Below are 6,847 nucleotides of genomic sequence, written 5' to 3'. Positions count from 1 at the left end.
TTCCCAGTGGACACAAGAAGCCTATTAAAGAGGCTGGCTATGATTGGAATTACAGTTATTGCAGCAGCTGAGACACACTGAGGTGCAAACTGATTTGCAGAAAAGAGAGATGACAGGTTGGAGGTCCAGGGAACAAACGTACTGTGTTTGCTAAATTTTGACATATCAGCAAAAACAAAGGAAAGAAACGAAAGGATACACTTACACTTTTCATTTCCTTTAGAAGTTTGAGTTTTGGCATTAAGAAAAGGGGACACCTGTGTGGTCCCCTACAGTCACGTGGGTTGGCTCAGTTGGTTAGAGCATGGTGCTAATAATGCCAAGGTCATGGGTTCAATCCCCATACAAGCCACTCACTTAAGATTCAGACTTGATGATCCTTGTGGGTCCCTTCCAACTCAGAATATCCTGTGAGGGAAGGATTCTCCTGGATACCTGTGCTCCGGAAGCAGGAAACAAGGAGTCCAAGGACCTCTCTGAAGCAGGTCAAAAGTGGCTACAGGGTGATACCGAAATGGTTTGGTTCAAATCAAGGCCAGACCTTGGATATTACTTTTCAGGCACAGAGCTTCATCTTTACCTGTAAATAGCACTCTCCATTATCTAAAATCTGTGTGCTTTGATAGATTCTTCTCTAATAGACGTGAAGTTGCAACTTCCCAAATCCTTGGGACTAATTTTATGTTTCAGAAGGACAACTAAAATCAAAAAGAGAATATTCAGAATCTTCTTCATTTCCTGACCATATATTCCCCTAAAGACCAGTCTAGTTAACAGGTGGCACTGACAGATCACGCTCCTAAGACCTGCAAGAGAAACAGTCTGCAGCACTGAAAATAGTTACCCATTCGGGGAACGATGTTTTTTCCCCCTATGTTGAAACATTAATTGATTCTTTTATATTCAGAAGCTATTTTCACTTATCCCAGACACTTAACAGAAAAATAAAAAAGAAATAATGAGGAGTTTTGTTGTAAAAACACATCTCACCATAAAACAGGTTGATTAACTTGCAGACTTTAAAAAATTAATATCCAATGGAAGGAACTGCTGACTGGTTAAATTAGATCTACTTATTACAGCACCACAACAGAAGCTAAATTAATTTTAAGCTTCAGAATGAAAATTTTATTTTTAATTTTTGTGGGTTGTGAAGTTGGAGGGACCGGATACTTGGGAAATTAAAAGCCCTCTGTTCATCACAGGCCAGATGCAGTACAGCCAGCTGTAATACAGGTTTTTCTCATAGTCCAAAATCTCTTGACAGTTAAAATAGAAGAGCTGTCATGAATTCTAGTTCAGCTATAACATTTTCATGATAGTGTAAACTTGCAAATAAGAATCAATCTCAGATGTAAACACTTTTAACCAAGATTACAGGAAAACCTATAGGTCATTCTGAAGTTAGAGATATTTACATATGTTCTTTGAAACACAGATTTTTTTTTCAGTTAGAAAGCTGGTCAAATCATTAACGTCACCTCCTGCACTATATGTATCAATGAAAAAAACTGTGCTTTAGAGACTGTTTGCAAACAACAAAGAAGTTTATTCTTTGAAATATGACAAAACCATGAAAATACTGGATTTCTTTCTCTATAATTTCTTGACAGATTTTAATTGAGACAAGTAAATTTTACCTAGGGTATCCATTAAACAAAGAGTGATGGAAGGTTACATGAAGCTATGATAGATGATTTGTCTATAGGGATAGGTTCCATCTTCTGCTTTCACTTAGAGAAGCCTGTGATCATCTGGTTGGGGAAGGTCAGCGAGGGAAGGGAAGCAACTCAACATAAATTCCATGGGTAATCAAAGACCAAAGCGACTTAACAAAAATACACCAAAACCTCAAACCCGTGCCAAAAAGAGTGAGTGAGAAAAAAGAAGAAAAAATAAGTGAACATATAATACAGGACCAGACAATAAGACATATCTCAAAGAGAAACGCAAAGACCTAAATTAATTCTGATGACTTCGATTTTTCTTCCCTTCTCCCTGGATTAGCTAGAGTCTTTGTAGATTTTAATCTTTTGTCTGAAAGACATTTCTTTTTTTATTGAGATGTTATGATGTTTATGAGGATAAATTGCTGCAGGGCTGTGTGGAGAGGATCCCACGTGGACCCTATAGGGGCATAGCCCCAATGACCAAGGAGTCCTTTTGACTCCTGTGCATAACGATCACTCATCTTCACAGACTCTCCAAGCAAAAGTAGGCCTTTGCTGTGAGTCTGCCTCTGAATCTCCGACAGACTTTTTTTCCATAATTAATATTTTAAGAGGTCCTTTGAGCCCCTGAATGTATAGCCCAAGAAGAGGCCAGCATCTCTTTTCAGACTGTGGAAGCAGGGTACCTGTTACGCCTGCTTAAAGCCTGCGCTTTACCACCACAGTAAAGGAGATGGGGTTAAATCACTTCTTATGCTTGTTTAATGCTTGGTCTTCTGCTGGCAGCACCAGTGGCATCACTGAGTGACTGCTACAGCGTGTCATTTAAATACTTGCATGGGGATTAGAACGAGGTCAGATACTTCCTTCCATAGTGATCATATAATATTAACAACTTTCGGTCACTATCTAATCAGGGTTGGATCCAAACCTGTGACTGACAGATTTTTAATTGCTAGTCTCCTAAGTCATACAGTTCTCTCTCACTGGGAGGTGTTACCTTCAGCTCTTACTATGATGGATAAGGGCAAATTCTACACTGTTAAAATAAATCTTTTGACGTAGGTATTTGAGGTGCTACTCTGTCTCTTTGATTTGATGGGATTCTTTTTTAAAGTAAGAATGAAGGAGATAAAAATATATAAATAATTTATTTTCCAGAGAGAAAGGAAAAAAGAAATATATCTATGTGAGTATATCTTTCTTTGAAATCATACTGTTCTCTCTTGCTTTACTGTAAAAATAAAGAACATAAGAATGCAGGAGTAGTCTATCATGCCTCACCTCTTTTACTTTCCAGTTTCTATTTGCTCCTTTATTTTCCATACTTTAAAATCTCATTTAGCATTCTCTTGAGAAGGAGAGCACAAGATTACAATCTAACGATTGTAATGAGAATGGGTTACGTTTGTGCCATTTCCCATTTTCATTACAATCTTTGTGGCAAGAGTAATGTAACAGAATTTTTAATGTCTTATATATTGCATGAACATTTTTTTCCCAGTGAGCTCCTGCTACATTTCAATGGATGATGCTGTTGCAGAACATTGCAACTTTGATCTTTTTACAGCTTGCATTACGATCACATTGGCAATTTCACCCACTTCCCCAAAGTGGAAAATATTTTGATATACAGTTCGCTGCTACAAAAGCCAGTCATCTACACATACTATACATACATAGAAAATTGTTTTCCCCCAGATCTGCAGCTGAGTACAAGATACTGACATCACCAAAGCTGTGTGTTTCTCTGAGTGGTACTATGGGAATTGCAGTTTGCAGAATCCAAGCAGAAGAAGACAGCAGTTTGTTTCTTAAAGTGTAGGGACAGCTCTTGGAGAGAAGTGTGTTTTGTCTGTTTGGCATGCCACTGACTGAAGGAGGACTGAAAGGCTTCTGAAAGCATAATAGCCTTTCTATAAAGCTCATAGTGATCAACAACTGAGAAAAAGATGGATCATGGATCAGGACTAAATCTCAATAAACAAGGGATCAAGATGAATTTGGTGAGAGAACCAATGATTTAAGCTATGCTATAGAAGCAGAAGGCACAAGCCAGCAGTTTGTCTGGATTTGTTAATTTGAATGGTTATTGCGAGTGATTCTTAATACAGGAGCTCACTAGGGGAGAAGTGTGCTGGAATAGCTAGTTCAAGTGACTGGAAACACTTCCCTTTTAGGCAATGCAGTCTGGTAAAAAAAAAACCTAGCGAATGTTAGGGAAATGAATGGGCTTGAATTTGAGCAGAAACTCAAGCTTCTACCAGTACTACCACTGTTGAAGTGCACATCTTGTAGACTAATACAGACTAAAGATATTGAACTTTAAAAAAAAGATAAAGCGGAAGGGAAGACAATGTCAGCGCATCTGTGAGACAGCCTGCACCTGGCAGATTCGTGTTCCTCCTTAAGAAGCTTTATTTCCTTGATACATAGGGTAGAATCTGGCATCCTTCAGAACAATGCCTATGGAGATATCCACAGCTTGGCAAGGCAATTGGGTGAAGGAGAATGACATCCTCATTATCATAACATTCAACAGACAACTTCCAGATTTTGAAATCTCTGGACAAAGCCATTCATGAAAAGATGCGCAAAGTTAGATTTCACACTTTACCCACAGGAGTTGAGTTTTAACCCTGCCTCTTGTCTTTTCAACTTCTGCTGCACTTGATATAAGCTGGGCACATCTACACTGAAGCTCGAATTTTTTTCCCTTTGAGTCTAAATTTAACACTGCAGACCCTCAGGATTAAACCAGTTGAGCCCTTTGGAGGGAAAGTGTTCATCCTCTTTATCAGAGTGGCTTTCCCGGTGGCTTTCACTTCAGCAAGAAGAGTGTCTGGGATAATTGCTCTTTCCACAGAGGATCAATACTGTGTAATTAATCAAGATGAAATCATTCTTTGCACTTCTCCAGGTTTCATCCTTGAGACATATTCTCAGATTCACTGGCTCCTAGAGATAGTAACGCTCTCCTACTGCACTATCCCAAAGCACCCTGGGGGCAAAAACATCACAATCCAGCTGTCCAGAGCCTAGCCTGACATATCTTAATAGATGAAAAGAGACAAGAAGGCCCAGATGCCTCTTTATTAGGACCGTCCTCTCTGTAGAGACAACAAGCCCTCAAAATCTACCACAGTCACTGTAAGGTTTGCATTAAGGGACCTTTATTCCCTCCCAGGAAACATGCCACCAAACTTGCAGTGATTACAAAGCAGAAACAGGCACTGTAGAAATACACCTAGCAGAACCCCAGGTCACAGTGAGAATAATTCAGCTAACACTTCTACAGTTCGCAGAGTTTGCTTAGCTGTGATTGATCACATGCACTGCACATTCCTGTTTAATTTTTTTTACAGGGTAAGCATATTTTAAATCCACTACCTTGTATGAAACAGTACAGGAAGTAATTTAAAAATACATTTTCTATGAAGAATCAAAATATGAACATTTAATATTAAAGTAATTTTCATCTCTGAAAGGTCTTTTTTTTTTTCAAATTTTAAAATGCCAGAGGGGAAAAACAAATGAAAAGACTATTGAATCAGTTCTAATGGAGTTAAGACAAAATGAAACATTTCAAGCAGTTCATTTGACCTGGAAATAGTCCCCTTTTAATATGAACACTTCTCTGTTTCATCCTAATTTGGGATAAAAAAGCTGGAATTTGTTACAGTCAAATTCCAATCATCTCCATTTATGTTTAAGATTCCTCCTGTCTGTCAGGCTCCTTATCCCTCTCTACTAAGCACAGGCAAGACAAAATGCCTCCTAAAATGATCGCTGGCCATTCTGGTATCACTGAAATTAAGCAGCTGGTGAAGACAATTATAAATAATACATACAGGTGTGTTTATTACAGAAAGATATTAAAAGAATGACTGGAATTTTCCTTTGGTTTGCGTAAGCAATGAAGACATTTTAGTAGACCTGAGCTGAGAAACAGCATTGGCTCAAGTGATTGTGCCTGGATTCAGTTCACATTAAATGGAAGAACAAATAAAAGTAAGGCTGGAACTAATGTTCTCCATTTCAAAAGGGCAAGCACTGATGGACTAAGTGCTCTGAGCACCCTGGCCACTGAAGTCAACACGCTGTGCATCTCTGCAATGCCCTGGGAAAGAGACTGGAGGATTCTTCGAATCACTGGTGCTAATAAGATCTCAAAGCTGTATTCCTAGCAGGAGGGAAAAAACCCCAAGGATCTACAGACCTGTTGGATAAAGAGCCACTTAAAGAGCCTTTAGTTCAAACTTCAGCATGAGTAATGACACTGAACAAAGGGAAGATATATAATGGGAATGAGGTTTTACTACATTGGAAAGAGAAGCAAAAAATCTAAGAGCTTAATTGTACGGGAATGAGGTTTTAGTACTCTGAAAACAACATCAAAAAAATCTAAGAGCTTAATTGTCTGCAGTTGGGAGAGCCTGGATAATCTCATTCAGAATTCAGACAGAACTGGCACACGAAACTACAGGAACAGTCACAGGTATTCATGACAAGCCTCACTACTCATGGGATTCAAAAATAGTAAAGGCAGTACCTACATTTAAGAGGAAGAAGAAAAGAGATCTCACAACTGCAAGTTAGTCTGACCTAAAATGTCTGAAGGTTTTGGAACAAATTTTGAAATAAAGAAGTAATTTAAGTCATTGAGATAAACTGGGAAAGAACTAAAATATCACCAAAGGGCTTGGGTCGGTAGGTTGTTTTACACTAACTTGATAGGATTTCTAAGAGATAAAAGATTTTCTAGACAAAGGCAAGATGGTAGGTATAATTTGTCTGAGCTTCAGCAATGCATTTAATAAAGTGTCAGATGGGAAATAATTTTTTAAACTGGAGAAAATAGGGATGCACAGAGGAACTGTTGAGTGGGAGCCTTCTGAAATGAAGATAACCACTTGCAGTACTGCAAAGAGAACTGTTGGGCTGAAGGAGAAATATGAATGAAGTTTCTCCAGGTTCAGTTTTGGGATCTTTCTTCTTTCTCTGTTTTCTGATGACCTGGATATAAATAATGAGACTCATTACTTTAGGGACCCTGATTGGGATACTAATGATTGTCCATATCCAAAAGAAAGTGTTAGTGCAGAAGAGGATGAGGAGAATAGACAGAAAGAATAGATATATTATAGAAATAGAATAAAATAAAATCCTACTCATTG

General features: G+C 38.3%; 1 non-coding gene across 1 annotated transcript; it reads left to right on the top strand.

Moving 5' to 3' along the window:
* Positions 1-281: 281 nt before the first annotated feature.
* Positions 282-352, top strand: TRNAI-AAU (transfer RNA isoleucine (anticodon AAU)). The gene has a single exon. It is a non-coding gene; the product is annotated as a tRNA-Ile (tRNA).
* The last annotated feature ends 6,495 nt before the right edge of the window (positions 353-6,847 follow it).

This window comes from Pseudopipra pipra, chromosome 1, assembly GCF_036250125.1.
Source record: "Pseudopipra pipra isolate bDixPip1 chromosome 1, bDixPip1.hap1, whole genome shotgun sequence".
Lineage (NCBI taxonomy): Eukaryota > Metazoa > Chordata > Aves > Passeriformes > Pipridae > Pseudopipra > Pseudopipra pipra.
This window is presented reverse-complemented; position numbering and strand designations above follow the sequence as displayed.